The sequence below is a fragment of the Macaca fascicularis genome, chromosome 7, assembly GCF_037993035.2.
Source record: "Macaca fascicularis isolate 582-1 chromosome 7, T2T-MFA8v1.1".
Lineage (NCBI taxonomy): Eukaryota > Metazoa > Chordata > Mammalia > Primates > Cercopithecidae > Macaca > Macaca fascicularis.
This window is the reverse complement of record NC_088381.1, coordinates 96,741,273-96,761,645: the sequence shown is the minus strand read 5'-3', so window position 1 is coordinate 96,761,645 and position 20,373 is coordinate 96,741,273.

Here is a 20,373-nt window from a genome sequence, read left to right as displayed (position 1 = left end):
TAAATGGTGCTGGCAAAACTGTCTAGCCATATATAGAAAGTTGAAACTGGATCCCTTCCTTACACATTATACAACAATTAATTCAAGATGGATTAAAGACTTAAATGTTAGACTTAACTATAAAAACCCTAGAAGAAAACCTAGGCAATACCATTCAGAACATAGGCATGGGCAAGGACTTCATGACTAAAACATCAAAAGCAATGGCAACAAAAGCCAAAATAGACAAATGGGATCTAATTAAACCAAAGAGCTTCTGCACAGCAAAAGAAACTACCATCAGAGTAAACAGGCAACCTACAAAATGGGAGAAAGTTTTTGCAATCTACCCATATAACAAAGGACTAATATCCAGAATCTACAAAGAACTTAAACAAATTTACAAGAAAAAAACAACCCCATCAAAAAATGGACAAAGGATATGAACACACACTTCTCAAAAGAAGACATTTATGCAGCCAACAGACACGTGAAAAAATGCTCATCATCACTGGTTTTCAGAGAAATGCAAATCAAAACCACAATGAGATACCATCTCACACCAGTTACATTGGTGATCACTAAAAAGTCAGGAAACAACAAATGCTAGAGAGTATGTGGAGAAATAGGAAGACTTTTACACTGTTGGTGGGACTGTAAACTAGTTCAACCATTGCAGAAGACAGTGTGGCGATTCCTCAAGGATCTAGAACTAGAAATACCATTTGACCCAGCCATCCCATTACTGGGTGTATACCCAAAGGATTATAAATAATACCCAAAGGATTATAGAGACACACGCACACGTATGTTTATTGCAGCACTATTCACAATAGCAAAAACTTGGAACCAACCCAAATGTCCATCAATGAAAGACTGAATTAAGAAAGTGTGGCACATATATAGCATGGAATACTATGCAGCCATAAAAAAGGATGAGTTCATATCCTTTGCAGGGACATGGATGAAGTTGGAAACCATCATTCTGAGCAAACTACCACAAGGACAGAAAACCAAACACCATATGTTCTCTCTCATAGGTGGGAATTGAACAATGAGAACACTTGGACACAGGGTGGGGAACATCACACACGGGGGTCTGTAGTGGGGTGGGAGGCAGGGGGAGGGATAGCATTAGGAGATATATCTAATGTAAATGACGAGATAATGGGTGCAGCAAACCAACATGGCACATGTATACTTATGTAACAAACCTGCACGTTGTGCACATGTACCCTAGAGCTTAAAGTATAATAACAAAAAAAGAAAATCTAGAGCTCCTATGTTATCATATGTCTGATTTTACTTTGTCTGAAACATACATAGTATTTAGCTATATGCCAAGTGTGTCTACTTGCAAAAGTTAAAATAAATGTTTTTACAATCTAGATAAATTACATCAATAATAAATATGACTGATAGATCAGAAAAATCAGTTCAACAGACATACAATTATTCACTTAATTTGGGGAAGAAGGGAAGCTACTAAATATTGCTCCCATGAAGGACTAGATAGATGCAGGCAGCAACGGATGAATCCACTAGTACCTCCTAAAGCATTGTCTCCAAATAAACTACACATTTTTACTGATTATATCTGCATATGTGTGAGTGGTTATACACCCCACACACAGGCACATACATACATACATACACACATCTACAACACACATATATAAAGACATACTATTTTTTTTTAGATTATATGAACCACCAACAGTTTCTTTCTTAAAGTCTTGTACCAAATTAGCCACAAACACCAACCACGATATAAATAAAGTAGTATTTGTTAAAATAACTTTCACTCAAATTATTTTGGAGTAAATATTACTAAATATTTTAGAAGCAGTATTAAGAAAATGGTAATATTATGATATATTATGTTATTTTCTCCCATTTTTGAAGGAATTTGACTTCCTGAAGCCCACTAAGCAGGAAGAAAAAACAAAAGATAAATTACTGCCCAAAATGTCTTTTTAAACAATCTTTTAAAAACTATTTTTTCGGCCGGGCGCGGTGGCTCACGCCTGTAATCCCAGCACTTTGGGAGGCCGAGGCGGGCGGATCACAAGGTCAGGAGATCGAGACCACGGTGAAACCCCGTCTCTACTAAAAATACAAAAAATTAGCCGGGCGACGTTGTGGGCGCCTGTAGTCCCAGCTACTCGGGAGGCTGAGGCAGGAGAATGGCGTGAACCCGGGAGGCGGAGCTTGCAGTGAGCCGAGATCGCGCCACTGCACTCGACAGAGCGAGACTCCGTCTCAAAAAAAAAAAAAAACAAAACTATTTTTTCTTTTGTGGAATAATCATTCAATTCAAATGAATTAAACAATGAAACTGGCAACATAAAATACAAAAATTTTGTTAGCAGCTGAAATGTTTTTTTAAAATACCTACCTATTTAATATTTACTTTCATTTAAAAGGTTCAGTGTTTTATGGAAAGTAAAAGAAAATATTGAACTCACCAAGCTCCAGTTTATTTCTTTAAATTTAGATTTCAGTCTGCAGTGTGATGTATAACCTTGTAAATGTATGAGTTACATTTATATGATTAGTGTATCTGTGATGAACCTTCAGTTTCTTTTCTGTAATACAATAAATCATAATCAGCCTGTGAACTTTCATGTGGAAAGTGCTGTTTTACATTTATCAGGCCTTATGTTTTCTAACCCTGTGGATCCAAGTAATTTACTGGGCACAAGATAGCACTGAGTAAACATTTGTTGAATTTTTTAAAACAGTAATTATACTTATAAAAAGGAGACTAAGTTAATATAAATAAAAATATCGAAGAGTAAAAATTTTAGAAATATTTAATAATATGTATTAGTTAGAACAAAATCTATCTAAATAAAGTTTGGCCAACAATATTTAGCAATATAAATCCCTTGAATTAGTAGCCAGACTCTCAGAGAGTGAGCATAGAAAAACTTCATTTGAAAACCTATTAAAATAGAGATAAATGGTTTTTGGGATAGAACAGTGAAGAGATGCAAGTAAGGACCATGAAAGCAAGATAAATTGAGATCACTCATTCCTGACATAAAGATGATATTGAAACCTTGGGTATCAAATCCAGAAATTAAATCTAAGAAAAAACTTGTTTGTCTGGAAGGTACAAAATTAAGATCTAAAGTACATCAAGAAAAAAACAGTGTAATAATTGGGGAACCATTGGGGGAAAAAATGGATTTTATGCCATTTTTAATGTTAAGCAGGAATGCAGTTTATAATTTTTGGCATTCAAAAGTGGACCACCTATGAACCCCAACAATAGACATTCCTGCTCATGGACTCCAACTCCAATTCCCTCTTCCTGTCGATCCCACCAACCTGCCCATCCAGAATCTATGGTCAGACTGACTGGTGAAGGGCTTTCCCTTCCAAGGCTGGTCTACAATGACTGGTAGAAGTGACTACTTCTTCAAGTGCACAGACACGAAGGCAATGCTACAAGGATAATAAAGAATCAGGGAAACAAAACATCACCAAAGGGACAAAATAAAGCCCCAGTAACAAATCCTAAACATTAGAGATCTATAAACTACCTGACAAAGAATTCAAAGTAATAATATTAAAGAAGCTCCGTGAGCTACAACAAATACAGGTAGACAACAATAAAAATCAGGAAAACAATACACGAAGTTTGGCAAAGATATAGAAAGTGTGCAAAAGAACCAAACAGAAATTCGGAACCTAAAAAATACAAAGACTGAACTGAATAATTCAATAAAGAACTTCAAGAGTAGACTCAATCAAGCAGAATAGGCAATAAACTCCAAGACAGGTCACCTGAAATTATCCAGTCACAGGAGCAAAGAGAATAAAGAAGAAATAAACTCTATAGAACTTACTGGGCACTGTCAGTTGAACCAAAACACACATTATGAGAATTTCAAAAGGAGAAGAGACAGAGAAAGGAATAGAAAGCTTATTTAGAGAATTAATGACTGAAAACCTGCTAAAAGTAGGAAGGGAAATGGACATTCAGACAATGAAATCCCAAAGTCCTCAAATAGGTTAAACTTAAAAATGTCGACACTGAGACACATTAATGAAATTACCAAAGATGAAGAGACAATTTTGAAAGCAGCAAGAGAAAGCATCTCACCACATTCAAAAAAACTTACATAAGACTATCAGTGATTCTTCAATAGAGACACACAGGCCTGAAGATAGTAGAGTGATACATTCAGTAAAAGAAAGCAAAACACTATCAACTAAGAATACTATACCTGGCAAAACTGTCCTTTGAAAATGAAGAAGCAATAAAGACTTTCCAGGCAAACAAAAATTGAGAGAGTTCATCACCACTAGATGACTTAGAGAAGTGTTAAAGAGAGTTTTTCCAGTTGAAATGAAAGAACACTAAACAGCAACATGAAAACCCATGAGAGTATAAATCTCAATGGTAATGGTAAATATATAGACGAATACAGAATAATGCAACCACTTTACCCTAGCATAAAAAATAAAAGACAAAAGTATTAAGCATGACTATAACCACAAAAACTTTTAATGAATAATAATATAAAAACAAAGAAATTCTGCCATCAATAACATGAATTGTATGTGAGGGATGTGAAAGTATAGAGTTTTTTGTGTAACTGAAGTTAAGTTGTTTTCAGCTTAAAATATACAATTGTAATTATAAGAAGTTTCATGCAAGCTTCATGGTAACTGCAAATAAAAACTTAAAGCATATCCCAAAGAGTAATAATAATAAATAGAAAACAATGAAAGTATGTAAATTTAAAAAATTATCAAATAACAAAGACAACAAGAGAGGATAAGAGGAATAAGAGAATTACAAAATAGACATAAAACAACAACATGGCAATAATAATTCCTTAGCTATCAATAATTACTTTAAACGTTAATGAATTAAACTCACCAATTAAAAATAGAATATATAAATGGATTAAAGAATTAGATCCAACTGTATAGTCCATACAAGAGATGCACTTTTCATTTAGGTAGACAAATAGGCTGAGAGTGAAGGAATTTCACTAGAAAAAGATACTCCATGCAAATAGTAACCAAAGGAGATCAGGAGTGGCTCTTTTTATATAAGACAAAATAGAGATATTAGTCCAAAACTGTCACAAAAGACAAAGAAGGTCGTTATGTAATAAAATACTCAATTTGACAGGAACTTATGAAAATTATAAGTATATATGCACCCAAATCGGAGCATCTAACTATATAAAATAAACATTGACAGCTCTGAAGGAGAAATAGACAGCAATACCATAATAGTTGAAGACTTCATATCCCACTTTTAATCATGGAAAAAATGGGCAAAGGAACTGAATATATATTTTCTCAAGGAAGATGTACAAATGGCCAACAGGTATATGAAAAAAAATGCTCAATATCATTAGTCATCAGGGAAACGCAAATTAATATCACAGTGAAATCAAATTAAAACCTCATGCCTGTTATAATGACTAAGATTTAAAAAATAACAAGTGGTAGTGAGGATGTGAAGAGAAAGAAACTGTTGTACTAATGGTGGACTGTTAATTGCTATAGCCACTATGGAAAAGGGTGTAGAGGTTCCTCAAAAGAACAAAAATAAAACTTCCATACAATCCAGCAATTTGATGTCTGTTTATATATCCAAAGGAATGGAAATCAGGATTTCAAAGACATATCTGCACTCCCATGTTCATTTCAGCATACTCACCATAGTCAAGATATGAAAGCAACATAAAAGTTCATAAATGGATAAAATGATAACAAAAATGTGCTATATAAATTCAAGAAATATGACTAAGTCTTAAAAAGAAAGGCAATTCTGACATTTGCAACAACATGAATGAACCTGAAGGACATTATGGTAAGTGAAATAAGTCAGACACAGAGGGACAAATACTGCATGATCCCACTTATATGAGGTGTCTAAAATAGTGAAACTCACAGAAACAGTAGAAAGGTGACTACCAGGGATTAGGGAACGGGGAAATAGAGCGCTATTAGGAAAAGGGTACAAAGTTTCAGTTGCACAAGATAAATAAGTTCTACAGATGTACTGTACAATGTAGTGCCTATAGTTAATAATATTGTATTACCTACTTAAATATTTACCGAGAGAGTAGATCTTAAGTGTTATTATCACAAATAACAACAATAACAAATTAATAAATAAATAAGGCAAGTGGATGACCCATGAACTGAGTTAAAAATGAATGCTGCATCAGTAAAGTTAGATGGCATATGGGATTGGAGAAAGTGGCACACAATATCCATTCCATCTTCCTTTCAACATGTTATATTTCCAAGATTCCTTTGCAGATGGGTTGAGATGTTATCCATTCTCAAGCAGTAAGAGAAACTAACATAAGATTTGGAAACGGGAGCATGGTAGGTGTGTCCTCCCACTGATTCTGCTGTTTCTGCTTATTGGCATGTTCATGGTAACAGTGGACTTTTCTGTGGCAGCATCAGCAGAGGTCCCAGTGATGACTGACCAACTTAATAGCTATTGAAAGCCAAAATGGAGGGCATTCATTTTAGTACATTTTCTCCCGTAATGAGAATATGAGGGTGTGAGAAATTGAGGGTGTGTTCTTTTGCAAAAATTTCCTTCTTCTTCCCATAACACTGACCTCTTTTTATTTAGAGGCTGTAATTTCCAAGGAAGTAATATTTCCACAAGATAACACAATGGTTCCTACAACTGGAAGTTAAAACTACTAACAGGCTATTTGGGTGTCCTTATAGTCATAAAGTTTTTTTAAAAAAGAGGAGAAAAAAAGAGGTTACTCTGTTAGATAGGAAGATTGATCTTGGTTTTAAGGGGTTTCAGGATTAATATTAAAGTGTGTGTCAGGCAATGTGTAAGAATCTGAGTTTTACAGGACTTGTTGGGATGTGTCATCAAATTACGAAGTCCAGAGTTAAAAATTCCTATACAATTTCAGCAGTTCAAGATAGCCAAGGCCACGAGTGGCTCAGACACATCAAGAATGAAGACTGGCGGCCGGGCGCGGTGGCTCACGCCTGTAATCTCGGCACTTTGGGAGGCCCAGGTGGGTGGATCACGAGGTCAGGAGATCGGGACCATCCTGGCTAACACGGTGAAACCCCGTCTGTACTAAAAATACAAAAAACTAGCCGGGCGAGGTGGCGGGCGCCTGTAGTCCCAGCTACTCGGGAGGCTGAGGCAGGAGAATGGCGTGAACCCGGGAGGTGGAGCTTGCAGTGAGCCGAGATCGCGCCACCGCACTCCAGCCTGGGCGACAGAGCGAGACTCCGTCTCAAGAAAAAAAAAAAAAAGAAGAAGAATGAATATTGCTTTTAACCCACCCACCATCAAATGTCATACAGCTAAGGATAACAGGAGCATGAAATTCAGAGTTGAAGAAGGATGCTCTGAATACCAGTTATCATCTTATGACCATTTGGATAAACAAATGCCATATTTACTTCCTTGTTCTTTATGTATTTTATTCTATGTAGGCATATTTCCATTTTTACATTATATTCTCCCATTTCATAGTATGTATTGTTTTTTGATAACTTTATTAAGTATGCAGATGGGAAGATCAGTGCACTGGAAGAGGAAGTGACATCATCCAGAGGAGTCTATGACTGATAGAAGCTTGGCTTCTTTTGTCTTGGGAACAGTATAAGTAGTTTTTATTTGTATGAGAGAATCATTGCATTGGATTGGGTGAAAATTGATTGTTGTAGCTAATATTGTTTGGAAATGTACGTACAGGAAGAGAAGCATGAATGGTCAGGAAATGGACGAACAGAATAGTGGGAGTTCTGGTGCATTTGTGCTCACTGTCCACACCACCATCCATCTACTAAGCTTTCCAACACTTTTGAGGCTGATAAGCTAAAATCTACATTTCTAAGTCTCCTTTGCAGATGGAACACAGCATGTGGTTTAGGTTTGGACAATAAAATATAGTAATGTGATATTTGAAAGGAGAGTAATTTGAAAGCCACAGGTCTACCATTTTTTTTGGTCTGCATAATCACAGAGACCCTGGATTTTTCTACAACTGCATTTTCACAGATCTCAGTGCCCAATAATTAATTTCTGAATATTGAAAGGCCTCCAGGCATCCATTTTTTCCTGTGCCAATATAACAGATGTAATGTGGCTCTGGAGTCAACAGTGCATAGTTTTCTAATCTATGGGTTGCATACCTAAACAATATATTTCTAGAGCCTATAGTTGCAGTGACAGTACCACAGATTCTTAATTACAACAGGTATAAATTCTCCTGATGGGTTACTTCTGAGGTACTTGATCCTGTTATCCCAGCCTTCCAATAAATTTGTATGAACTTAATTCCTGTATTAAATCCTTTTCTGCTTTAAATAGCCAGAGTAGTTTCAGATATCTTCAACTTACGCCTGATTCAAACAGATGGTATACTGAGAAAGAAACACAATTAACCAAATTAAACCATTCTATGTGATGAAAATCCATCCTTCCTGAGCATAATGTGAACTGGAAACAATAATGTGTTGGGAATAGAGATAATTTCAGTAGAAAGGATGTTGATTGATTTATCAAGAAATTAAATATAGTTATAATTTTCAATAAGTTCCTGCTTTTTATTGTCTTATAGCTAAGTTAAATGACTTCATTAATAGGACTAGTTCATTCTTACTTTGAACCCTGAGTTATCAGCTTTATTTATTAGTCGCACATGCATTTTTATTTGAATTTGAATTTCATATTACTTTAATAATCACAGTTTGTTATTTGCCACTTATTTGCTTCTTATAAACTATATATTTATCAACAAATTTTGACACCTGAAAAGCAATGATGCATATCCATATGGATGTTTTCATAGTATAGAGATGAAAAGATATATGTTATACAGATGATAAAATCTAACAGTTTTAGGAGAAAATGTCCTTATCTGTAAACAGAAAGAAAACTCATAATTAGGTTCAGTTAAGATCAAGTACTCAAATATAAATTAAATACTTACATATTGATTTAATTTTTGTTATAATCTCCAATACTTTTTCAAGTCGGACTGAGGTATTTAAAGAAAGAGACTCAGAGACACAGTAATTGGGTCATGTAAGTTTCTGAAATAGTGGCTGATTACAAAGGTCCAGTCTGGGGTTAAAGAGGGCAATTTACCCACAGTTTACTCAAAACACCAAATGTCTGACCAATTTAGGAGTTATCTAGCATGGATTTTGTCTAGATCTCCTGCTTCCACTTCTTTTCTTCTCAAGATGTCAAAAATGTGGAGTTGTGCAACCTTCTTATACTACCAAGGTGCATAGAATCATAGGTAATTAAGAAATATAGGTGGGCAGGGAAAATATTATTAACTTTATTTAGCTTTGCTCACCTGAACTAAAGCAGAAAGGACTTTCAGGTCTAAATAGGAAAAGAAGCAAACATCTACCTTAAGTTGCAATTCAAAATCTATTTTCCACGGAGATTAAGGACTCACATTATTAGTAATTTTAGCATGAAAACAATTCTAGTAGTCATAAATTGTACATTCAAAGACAGTTCACCAACGTCATAACTACAGGATTACAAAAAATTCCCATGTAATACCTAATATACTGTTTCTACATCCTGTGTTCCACTTCTCTGGATTTAGAAATAATGATAGATATGTTCACTCTAGTTTTAATTTGTGTGAGGCTGATTTTGTTTTCCTATCATTGGAGGTAATAGACATATACATATGTTTGGAAGGCAGGAGTTTCTTTAAGATTTAATTATAGGTAAAAATGTCCTATTTGAACTAGACAAAATGTGTATTTAAAATGAAAGTTGTAATACATTACTTACCAAGTTGATTTTCTATTTTGTTAGGTATTGCTAGATGTACAACCTTTTTAAAATGCTATAACTTCAAAAAAGTGAAAAGCAATCCTTAGAATACTTCTTGGAAATAATATAATAAAATATCAAATGAAAGTCAGTTTTTTTGCAAAATACCAGCCCACATATATGGAATAATTCGATGTTGAAAAAATAAAAATTGTATAATTAGGAAAATAATTTATACGTGATAGATCCAGTGACTGTTCCTTTGCCCAAGGCTTTCTTTCCTTTAAAGTATTTCTGGAAGCTTAGAGGATAGAAGTAAATTTTATGATAAAATTACTTCTGAATATCTTGGAGCCAACAGTACTTTATGTTGTCTCATCCCTACAGACAGTAGGAAACCCTCTTGTTGTATAAGACAGTGGTTGATAATAACCTTTTGCTCCTTGTTATATTACTTGAAGTGCTCATCATTTGAGACATGTAATGTGTTGGGAATCTCCTACCGTCCTCTTCAATTGCCACACACCATATCTTCCATATTCTCTCTGCAAGCCATTTTTTAAAATCCAACTTTCCAGCTGAGTAGATTGAGGCACACAGTATTTTCTGAGTATCCCATGAATTTCACATATAGAATGGGCAAGAAAATGTGTGCTGACCTGTCCACCCTACCCCCACCCCCGTGTAATAGTCATAACAGACTGCAAAAAAAAAAAAAAAAAAAAAAAGTTATAGTTGATATTTCCCCCTTTATCCATAATGTATCCAACACTTCAAATGTTGAATAGCATCTTAGAAACGAAAAATAAAATTTGGACTGGATAAGAAATTAAGTTGCATAACTCCCAAGAAGAGCAGTATCTTTTAATACAAGATTTTAAATGAAATTAAAAGCAAAAAGTGGAAAAATGTCTTGGTGGCATGGATGTTTAAATTTTGGCACTAAATGCAGTGTAATTACCTGAGTAGTTATGTGGCAATTCAGTTTCTGGTTAGCTGGTAAAAGGAACAGTGTTACTGAAAGAGACATATCTGGACTCTTTTGTAATTGAGTAACAAAGTATAATTTTGAACTAGTTCTTGAAGCCAAGATACAGCTAAAATTGGCATCTCTACATTATCAACAGTCAAATATCTACATATACATCTTATGAGAAAAAATACATTGTTTAGTTTTGAGTCTTTAATCACACATAAACACAGAAATATGCACAAAAACATGTATACACTCATATATATGCACATATTAATACACACACATAGGCACAAATACATACAATTTCCTTCACTTAAATATGTATACACATAGTCATCTCTATATATGTGTACATATACACATATATACAGAGACTTGCCCTTTCTCAGAACATATGGCAGAACACTGGCCTAGCCCTTGGTTGATGTCTCTTTATAAAAGATCTATGCCCCCTCTCCACGTTCTCTAGATTTTTTACAGCGCTAAAGCAGGGGTCAGCAAACTAGAGTCCATGAGCCAAATCCTCTCTACTACTTGTTTTTCCAGGGTCTGCAAGCTAAGAACAGTGTTTACATTGTTAAATGTTTTGAAAAAAATAAGAGGCCTAATACTTCATGACATATGAAAATTATATGAAATTCATATTTCAGTGTCCACAAATAAAGTTTTCTTGAAACATAGCAATGGTCATTCACGTATATATTTATCTAAGGCTGTTTTGAGCTACAAAAGTAGGGTTATTGCTCCAGAGGCTGCACGTGACTCTCTCAGTGTTTCACAGTGATGTCCAGGACACTACAAATCCCAGTGTTATAGTTAGCAATCGATAGCATTTCAGGTATCACATGTATCAGCATACTGTGATATTTTACTATTATTCTTATTATCCTTGCATATCCATTATGTCAGAACAAAAAAAGAAAAGCTTTTAAGATATAGTGGAGTGTGGATTTGTTATTGAATTTGGTAAAATAAAATTTATTTACACTATAACTATGCTAAAAGTACAAAATATAAGTTGACATTGCCAAAGCAAGTATTCATTGTAGTAGCCCCAATTCACCATGATGGGTAGAAAAATTAGTAAATGCAAAATGGAATTCATTATCACAGCAGCATTTCTGCACACACACACACACTCACTCACATTGAAATGAGCATAAAACTACAGTTTCTGAGAGGTTCATTTGTTAGCCAAGCAAGGAACATCATTCACCAATGGCGAGTTAATTAAATCATATTTGATTGCAGCAGACAAATAAAAATGTCTGGAGAAGATAAATTTGTTTAAGACTATTAGCCTTTTGGCAAGAACAATTGTTCAACAAACTAAGGACATGAGGAGAAAAAAATAGTAAGTTAAAAAACAGGGTATGAATATTGTACTGAAATTCCTAGCAAGAACAAGATGCAAGATAAAGAAGTAACAGGCATACAAATCGGAGGAAAAGAAGTGAATCAGCCTTTATTTGCAAATGATATAATTAGATATGTAGAAAATCTCATAGATACTACAAAAATCTCCTGGAACGAATAAGTGAAAATTGCAAGGTCACAGGATAGAGATTAACATAAAAGATCAATTTTATTCTTATATTCTGGCAATGAACAATTAGAGTATGAAATTCAAAGTCATCAACCATCTACAATAGCACAAATAAAAAAGGAAGTACTTAAGTAATAAATCTACTCTACAGAAAACTACAGGACACTGATGAAAGAAACACACAATATCTAAATAAGTGGAGATACATACAATGTTCATAAATTGGAAGGCTTTATATCGTTAAGATGTCAATTCTCTCCAATTTGGTCTATAGATTCAATGCAATCTGAATCAAAATCCAAACAAGCTTTTTTGTTGGTGTAAGCAAGCTCATTCTAAACTCCATATGGAAAGGCAAAGATCTAAAATAGCCAAGACAATTCTGAAAAGGAAGAAAGTTGGAATACTCACATTACCAGATTTCCAGACTTATTATAAAGCTACAGTAATGAAAACAGTGTGTTATTAAAAAAGTATAGATGTATGTTAACAATAAAACAGTAAAAAGAGTCCACACAAATATAGTCAACTGATTGCTGGCAAAAGTGGGGAGGTAACTCAGGGGAGAAAGAACAGTTTTTCAAAAAATGTTACTAGAAAAATGGAATGTGAATAAGCAAAAAAGAATACTATAGACACATACTTAATATCTTAAACAAAAGTTAACTAAAAATGGATCATAGACCTAACTTAAAATGTAAAACTAAAATTTCTAGAAAAATAATCTGCATGACCTTGGGTTTGGTGATGATATTTTAGATAAAATACCCAAAGCACAATTCATAAAAGAAAAAAATGTGATTGAATTTAAAAAAGGAAGCAGTACTTTGCAAACTTAAATAGTTTTGCTCTGTAAAAGACTGAGAAGAGAATAAAAACACAAATCATGGGCCAGGATAAAATATTTGCAAATGACATACCTGATAAATGACTTGCACTCAGCATATGTAGGTATGATTTAAAACTCAACAATAAAAGTCAAGTTAAAATAGCAAAACAACTGAGCGGACACTTTACTCAAAAATAATATATGGATGGCAAATAAACACATGAAAAAGGGATCAACATAATTTCATTAAAGAAATGCAAATCAAAACCGCAATGAAATACCACTATACACCTATTAGAATGCCTAAAATTCCAAAAGTGAACAGTAAGAAATGCTGACTAGGATGTGGAGCAATCGTAACTTTCATTCACTACTGGGAGAATGCAAAATAATACAGCCACTTTACAAGGCAGTTTGGCAGTTTCTTTTAAATTAAACATAGACCTCCCATATAATCCAGCAATTGCACTCCTAAGTATTCACCCAAATGTTTTTAAAAACCCGTGTCCACACAAATACTTGTATGTCAATGTTTACAACAATTCCATGGCTTAGTAGTGGTAAAGTTTTATTGTGATTTTGTTAACCTCAGGGTCAAGATTGAATTTTTTTTAACAAGAAGCATACTCAACCAATATTATTAAATATGGAATGACTTTGGAAATAAGCTTTTGCTGCAGAATTGGTAGTGCTTATCAATAAATTCAAGCTAAAATTACAAGGAAAACAGTGGTTAGTATATGAGAAATACACTATAGTAAAGTTAATTTTAAGACAACTGTTTGGACAACAAGTAAATGAAGCTGCTTTATACATTTCCCACAATATCACACATTAAAACAAGATGTAAGACATCCATTCTCAGAAAAAAAAAAACAAATTAGTGGTTGTATTTTATGAACTCAGACAATATTTCCAGCAGTGTTTTTCAGGCTTCCATGCAAGTGCAAAGGAAATTTCTATATTTTAAATTCCGTTTACCTGTGCAACTAAAGAGTATCTACCTAACTTCTAACTGGAAGAGACTAATCTGCAATGTAATGAAATGCTGAAGGGCAAATATCAAGAGAATAATCTAACAATTCTGCAAAAGCCTTATAAATGAAAAATGTTTAATTTGTGCCATAACTCATGGACTGCTATCAGTATTTGGCAATACTTATCTGTGCAAAAAGATATTTTAAAAGATAAAATATGTAACGTTTTCTTACAGATCAACTTTGACAGTCAAATATATGAAATTGATTTTGATGAGAAATACTTATTTTGAACCAAAATTCAGCAAAATACTATCCATAGATCCAATTTATTAAAAAGTACATAGTTATAATTATATTTTGAAATTATCAGTAAAAATTGTGGAATTTTTTTTTCTCTTTTGTTTATAAGTACCTACATATCTTCATTTTGGCCTGTTGAACCACAAAGCAAGATATTTACTATCTGCCCTTTTGCCTAAGTTTGCCAAAATTCTGCCATAGACTATTTAACATCAGTGCCTTCCTAATTAGTGTATGTATGTACTTGTGAGTGTATGCACATGTATCTTTTATGAGTATGTGTGTCTTAGTCCATTTTGCTGCTATAACAGAGCAACTGAGACTGGGTAATTTATAATGAAAATAAACTTGTTGGCTTATAGTTCCAGAGGCTGGGAAGTCAAAGATTGAGGAGCCAGCATCTGGTGAGCACATTCTTGCTGCACCACCCGATAGCAGAAGGCAGAAGGGCAAGAGAGGGCAAGAGGAGTCCAAACTTATCCAAACTTATCCTTACCCATGAGGATGGAGCTCTCATTGCTTAGTCACCTCTCAAAGTTCTCACCTCTTAATACTGTTACAAGGGCAATTAAATTTTAACATGAGTTTTAGAGGGGAAACATTCCAACCATAGTTGTATGTAATTGAGTAAACACTCAGGGACAAATCTTGCCTTTCTTCCACAAGGCATACGAACAGATGATTAATTTTGTGTTGATAATCTGGAGATGCCTATGCATTAGCTACATCTTTGCTTCATGATCTGGTTCAAAGTACATCATACAAACACACCATAAATTGGAAATGGGTGGGCAGAAAAAAGTGGAACTACTAACTTCTAGTAGTTCTATTTCCAGGCACTGTTCACTTCCATACAAACCATAATACTGAGGTGTTTATAGAGGTTTTAATTATCATTGTATTGCCTTGGAAATTTTTGAAATGATTTTTTCCATGTTTAAGTATGTAATAATTTTATTTGTAGAAAGCTTTTCTATATTTTTTACTTCCCTATATTTGTATCTTAATTATTTTCCTTTATGAATAGCTTACATCCCAGTATGCTCTGATATATTATAAAATAAGACTGAGTAGAAAATACATTCTTAACTTATTCTTATTTTTAAAGAGAATAACCATCGTGTTTCTCAATTAAGTATAATGTTATCTAAAGGTTTTAAATATACACTCTGTCATGCTAAGAATGAAATATGCCAAACACAATGTTTAGTGTTTTAATTAAGAACAGGTAAAAATCATCTTCTCATCATTTATTGAAATAATTATATATATTTGAATTATCTTTCCTACTAATGTGAACTATATTAATAATTCTCCTATCTAATACCAGCATTTCTTGGCTATGCTAAATTCTATTCAGTCATAATGGAAATATACATAATTTAATTTTTTTGGCTCTGTGATATGAGCTAAAATGTTACTTAAAGTTTTAATATCTCAATTTACAAATAAAGTTACTTGTCACTTTCTTTGGCTTGATCTTCTAATGTGTTTTACTCATCTTATTCCTAACTGTAACAAAGATAAGTTATACATTCTTTCTCTGAATTAGGATCATTTTCTATATAAAGAAATAATGTTCTTAATAATTTTTTCTTTAGAAAATTAAGTAACAATTTTAAAATAAATCTATTTGAGTCAAAAGTAAAACAAACAAAAAAAATGAGTGCAATTTCTCAAATGTGTCCTGGGGTCCACCTTCTTCAAAAATCATTTGTGAAGATTCTTAAGAATACCCAATTTAGACTTACTAACAGGGATACTTTATGATTTTTGTGAGCCATAGGCACTTCTGGAGTTCTTGATATATTCTGAATATTAACTCCTTTTTAGTCATATAATTTTCAAATATTTGCTCTGATTCTGTGGGTTGCCTGTTCACTCTGTTGACTGTATCCTTCGGTACACAAGCTTCTAATTTTGGTGTAGATCAATTTATCTGTTAATTGTTTTGTTGCCTGTGAGTTTGGTGTAATATCTAATAAAGGATTGCTAAATTCAGCATCATGAAGCTTTTTCTTTATGTTTTCTCCTAACAGTTTTAAGTTTTAGCTTTTATATGTAGAGCTTTTATGCATTTTAAGTAATTTTTGTATGTGGTACAAAGTAAGGGCCAAATTTCATTCTTTTGCCTGTCCTTTTCCCAGTGAATGATCTCGACATCCTTGTCAAAAACCATTTGTTCATACATGTGAGGGTTTATCTCTGGACTCTCTGATCTGTTTTACTGGTCTATGTGTCTGTCTCTTTCAAGTGCCTCACTGGTTTGATTACTGTATCTTTGTATAAGTTTTGAGATCAGGAGGTTTGAGACCACTCTGATTTCTTTTTCAAGATTGTTTTGGCTGCTCAGAGTACCCTGAGATTTCACATGAATTTTAGGATTTTTTTTTTTTTTAACTTTTGTAATAACATGTTGGAATTTTGATAGGGATCACATTATTATTATCATATTTGTTTCAAGATTCGTAAAACTTAAGCTTGGAGAAGATAAGTTGCCTAATAAGAATCAACTCTTGGGCCGGGCCCCGTGGCTCTAGCCTGTAATCCCAGCACTTTGGGAGGCTGAGGCGGGTGGATCACCTGAGATCAGAAGTTTGAGACCAGCCCGGCCAACATGGTGAAACACCGCCTCTACTACAAATAAAAAAATTAGCCAGGCATGGTGACCGGCACCTGTAATCCCAGTTACTCGGGAGACTGAGGCAGGAGAATCATTTGAACCCGGGAGGCAGAGGTTGCAGTGAGCTGAGATCATGCCATTGTACTTTAATATGGGAGATAAGAGCGAAACTCCGACTCAAAAAACAAAACAACAACAACAAAATAAAAAGAGAGGGAGAGAATCAACTCTTAATCATTACACTTTATTTCATTTTTATTTTCACTAAACAAGTCAGTTCATCAATTTTGTCATCCACAACCTACTTCTTGGTGTTAAAAAGTTTGTATTTCTTCCAACTTTTCCCGTCTCCTCTTTCTCTCCTTCTTCCTCCTTCTCCTTTTCTTATCTTCTAGTATTTTGTCTCATTTGATTATTTCTATTTCCATTTTCTCTTTAGCGTTCAAGTCTAAAGTCTTTAGATATAAAAGTTAGTATTTTTATTGCCATATTCCATTATTTACTTTTGTGTGTGTGTTTTTTTGGGGGTCTGTTTGCTGCCTTCTGTAATACTTTACTAATGCTTACATCTGCACAAACTACCATTGTGATTTTGGATTAAATATATCAACATTACACTTCTGTCCTTTCTAGTTGTTTTTTTTTTACTTTTATGTCTTATGTTGCTACTATCTGGAATATATAGTTCAATATTACTAGGCTTTCATTATTTGATGATCTGTTAATATATTGTCAAATTATTTATATCTTTTAATATCTATTTTAATATTCAAAACAATGAAAGCTACTGTACCAAAAAGGATTATAGTAACCTCTTTGTATTTCCATAGGCTAAAGTACCTTAGATGATTCAAAAATATTTGTCCATTAGGTTTTAATAGTATCACTTAAAGGCAAAAGATTGCTAGAGCTTGTTTGCCATTCAATCAATCATTTTTCTCCTCCAAGAGAACTATTTATATTTAGTGGGATAATGGATACATTTATGTTACTCTTCTCTCATAGTTATTGTTTTGTGTTGTTACTGTTTTTGCTTTGCTTTTTGCTTATACAATTTCTGTGGTTTCTGTGGTGCAAAAGTTCATTTTAAAATAATCTAGTATTTTTCAAATACTTCTACCATTAATATACTTTACATCAGTTCCAAATAGTTTACATTCATTTCCATTATCTTAAAAAACATTAAATTCTGTCCCCAGAGAGATAAGAAATCTAGACACTTGAGTGTGTCATATTCACCTGAAAATCTCTTTTTGAGGTTTTTGTATTCATGTAAGTACCTAATCTTTAGCTTAAGTTAAAATTAATTTTATTTTATTGTATTAATCATACTTTTTATTAATGTTATCATTTCCTTGTCTCTTATAGATATTTTTTCATTTATTTCTAGGTTTTCACTGTCTCTTCTAGTGATCTTTAAGCTGTGAAACTTTAATGTCAAATTGTCAAGTTAATTTTTATTCTAAATTTAGTATTTAGAAATACCAGTAGTATTTCTAAATACATTTTGCTGAATAGTTCCAGTTTTCTTAACTTTAAGATTTTCTCTCACAACATTCTTTTTTTCCAAAATTGTCAAGTAAGGTTTAAAGACGCAATTTATCTCTTACATCTGTAAAATAACAAGTTTTATTTTTTTGGAATTTGTAAGGATTATCACTACTGTTTTCAAACCTATAATACTTGAGAAATAGTTGTGTAAAGCAAGTCCACAAAATATAGACTGAGCCCAAATCTAGCGTGTGCCTCTTTTTATAATAAAGTTTTATTGGAACAGAGCTATGGCTGATCATTTTTTAACATGTTGTCTATGGCTGGTTTCATATTATATTGGCAGAGTTAAGAAGTTAGAAGTCATGACAGAGACTACCTGACAAGTCCTAACATATTTACTATCTGGCTCTTTAAAGAAAAAGTTTGCTGTCCTTTGGTCTAGAGGGTCTTTCATTTCAAGAAAATTTTCATTTTTCTTCATATTACTATTTTCAAATTACTGTTACATTTTCTAAGAAATTTCTCGTTGTTTTTCTACTTCATCATTTTTTCTAATATTGCAATCATCTCTTATTTTACTATAATTCAAGATCTTCTTGGTACTAAGATTATAGCACCACTAATTTTTTACTCTACAGAATTAGTTTTGTTCTACACTTTAACATTTCTTTAAGCCACTTATAGGGTATGCAAGTGTAACACACGTCTTCCAAATGGATTTTTTTGTTTTTTTTTTGTTTTGTTTTGTTTTTTGAGACGGAGTTTTATTCTTGTTGTCCAGGCTGGAGTGCAATGACAGGATCTCTGCTCACCGCAAGCTCCGCCTCCTGGGTTCAGGTGATTCTCCTGCCTCAGCCTCCCAAGTAGCTGGGGTTATAGGCACCCACCACCATGCCTGGCTAACTTTTGTATTTTTAGTAGAGACGGGGTTTCTCTGTGTTGGTCAGGCTGGTCTCGAACTCCCGACCTTAGGCAATCTGCCTGCCTTGGCCTTCCAAAGTGCTGGGATTACAGGCGTGAGGCACCGCGCCTGGCCTTAAATGCCACTTTTATTTAAGGGCAGTAATTTTTTTTTCCCCGTCTTCAGGTAATATCATAGACACCACCTTTGGAAGGAACTTCTACAGGGTACCAGAATCTTCCCCTTATGATTAAATAATATTGTAGCTGGACTTGAGATTGTTTGTCAGGCTTTTCAATTATTAAGGTTAATTTTCTGGGGCTGGGTTATAGGTTTGTTTTTTTGTTTTGTTTTGTTTTAGTCATTTTAAGTGTTTGTTGTATTTGGGAGATAAGATTAGTCAAGAGGCAGAAACCTGCATCTTTCTGAAATTCATTTCTTGCTTCTTGCTCTTAGATAATGTAAAGTAATAACTTATTTTCACATGATTTATAGTAGGCAAATGGCTGATTTTGATATTTTATTCCTAAATCCCCTTACATATTTAATTTAATGATCTAGACAAAGCTGGAAAAGACTGACATTATTCATTTAAAGCTTTAAAGTGTAATTTTTAATTGGATTTTACCCCAACTTAAAAAGTAAGCAAAATGAATTCCATTTACTTAGCTCTTGGTGAAACAAAATAAAATGAAACAACAACAACAACAAAAATCCACAACCATTATAACTGAAAGACCCGTTTCATCAACCCACAAAAACTTCTGTAAACTAAATACAGGAACTAAATCAAACATCTTTCTTCTCATTTAAAATTAACGAGAAGTTTTCTTTTTAGATTTGATTGGCTGTCTCAGTTTCTCATTGTTAATAGCTAATTTTTAAACCCTGCTATAATTTTTACCACCTCTATCTTCAAGATATGATTGAGGAAGTAAGTGCTCACCACTGAGACTTTTTCTTA